The sequence below is a fragment of the Apis dorsata genome, unplaced genomic scaffold, assembly GCF_000469605.1.
Source record: "Apis dorsata unplaced genomic scaffold, Apis dorsata 1.3 scaffold_499, whole genome shotgun sequence".
Classification (NCBI taxonomy): Eukaryota; Metazoa; Arthropoda; class Insecta; order Hymenoptera; family Apidae; genus Apis; species Apis dorsata.
Window position 1 is genome coordinate 236,517 of NW_006263730.1, and position 2,412 is coordinate 238,928.

Consider the following 2,412-nt stretch of genomic DNA (forward strand, 5'->3'; position numbering starts at 1 on the left):
CGTGTTTAATTATTATCAGGATAAATATTAGGAACGAGATAGACGTTGTGTCGAACGTGAATTTTCGAGCGACGAACCGTTCCACCCCCGTCACCCTCCATTCAGAGGAACACCGAACCTGACGACGCGTTCTCAACGACTGCACCACGTTGCCCCCGTTCTATCCGAGCCACGGCAAAGCTCTCTCGTTTGTCCAGAAGCTTTTTTTTCCTCTTCCTCGCTCGTTTCCCCACCAGCCCGGCTTTCCCCTACTATTTCCTCGACTCGACGGGGTGGAAACCGAGGGGATCCCCGATCGATCTTCCTCTCCGAATCTTATTTCACCCGTTTCTGATCGATTTCCAGGCTGATTTTCCAGGTGAACGAAACAGTTTTATTCGAAGAGTTGATTCGATACGTGGGATCGAAATAAACGAAGATCGTATTGTAAAGAGTTTATTTTATTTAATGATTTAACTTTAAATATATTTGAAATTGAATCTTTTGATATCTTCTTTCTTCTGCATATTCTCTTTTATATGGTTAATTTTTTAAAGAAATTTTTAGATTTTTCTATTCGAATCGAGTTGGAATAAAGAAGAGTGTATTGTAAGTTGTAGTCTGATTATGACGGAAGAATTCATTTAAACGCTCTGAGAGATTATGTTTCGTGAATAGAAATATGAAGAATTTATTTAATTAAATTTAATTGATCCCATAGTTAATGAAAAACGAAATGGATGAGAATTGTATTCGATGTATTTATATTCTTAGATTCCTAACCTAATCGTCAGTTATTTTTTCCGAGTCCTTTGTCTTCTCGTGAGTTGCATATCCGACGGAACTAGTGATATAGTTTCTTCGTCTGTCTGTTTTCGAAGATTTCAAAGATTATTAGCATTTTTTCCTCTTCAAGTGGAAATTGTTTTGAATAATCGGTTAAAGAATAATCAATCTTTTGTCTTCTAATTGCTTCTATTCATTTTTATTGTTACTAATTATCAGTTTAACAAAGAAATCTTTGGTGTCGAAATTAAAGTGATAAAGTGATGCAAGTAATATATAAAATTTTTTTATTCGTTATTCATTATCTTCAATACGATCTTTCAAGTTATACCTCATAGTAATCAGCAAATATGCATGTCGATAAAGTTTTGTTTGTTCTTATACACTGGACCCCAAGAGCCATACTTGTCATTCTTGTTCTGCGATTGTTGAGGTCGCTGTTGGTGTGCTGACGATGCATTTTTGTTCTTTCTACGCATATAAAATTAAAAAAAAAAAAAAAAAGAAGAAGAATGTTTATTATATATATAAGAAGTTTAACTGTTTGCGCTATAATTGTTTATTCTGAGTCAATTCTAATTTTATCTTTTCTCGTTTTGATTTATTTTAAGTACATAAAGTGTTAGAGTTAGTTCAAAAGTAAAGAAGAATAATATTGCTGTCATCAGATGTGACTTTATAGAGCAAAGGATTAAAATATTTAGAACATTAAGATATTTAAAATATAAAAAAATTTCTAGCATACCTCGTATCTTCGTAAGGCCCTTTGATGAGAATATCAGTGTGAACCATTTTGACTCTTTTCGCTTCCTTTTTAAAATGAAAATTGTTCTACCTTTCTTCTACCAGTTTCTATCGATTTTAAGCCAATTAAAACCGATACGCAGCACTTCCACTTTAATTTCTGACACTATCAGATTCACTGATCTTTTTTTTTATCTGAATAACATTGATTTATAAAGTATTAATTATTATATTATTTTTTTTTCCTAGTTTTTTTTCTTATGTAGAAAATAATACTTACTTTATGGTACGTGATGCAAATGAACCAGAACTAACAATTCTAGACGATTTCCAGCGTTACCACGTCGACTTCCTTTGCGAGTTCGAAGATTTTTAGCAAGCCTGCAAAAAAAAAAAATAATAAAAGTCATTAATAATATTCAGAAATTTTCAAAAATTCGTTAAACTATTCTATAAATATATAATTTATTAATTTATTAAAATTCTTCAAACATTCTTCTACAGGAGATCGTAATAAAAAAATTTATCTGCAATCGTAATAATAAAAAAAAGAATGCAAACAGGTTTCAAGATTTTTTTTCAACAATCCTCTGTGTGTATTCCATATCATCATAGACTCGAAACAAATAAATGTTCTACGCAATTTAAAAACAAGAATTGAAATGTGACGTGCTAGAAGATCGAGGTATAAAACCTGTTCTTATGATTCTATGCTTACCTAACACTGGGTAAGAATGTTGGAGAATTTCCTTGACAATCCAAAATCTTGCACCTCATCGACACATAGGTCTTCTCGATTACTAGAAAATATTACCACGGCTGTCTTTTTAATTCGAATTTGCTTCAAATCAATTTCGAACCGATTCACTTTTTCCTTTTTCTTCTTCTTTTTTTTTTTTTTTT

General features: G+C 31.7%; 1 long non-coding RNA gene across 1 annotated transcript; it reads right to left on the reverse strand.

Moving 5' to 3' along the window:
* Nucleotides 1–941: 941 nt before the first annotated feature.
* Nucleotides 942–2,392, reverse strand: LOC102677355. Its single transcript, XR_422438.2, has 4 exons — nucleotides 2,228–2,392; nucleotides 1,790–1,890; nucleotides 1,511–1,704; nucleotides 942–1,236 (listed from the first exon to the last, which is right to left on the reverse strand). It is a non-coding gene; the product is annotated as an uncharacterized LOC102677355 (long non-coding RNA).
* Nucleotides 2,393–2,412: the final 20 nt, after the last annotated feature.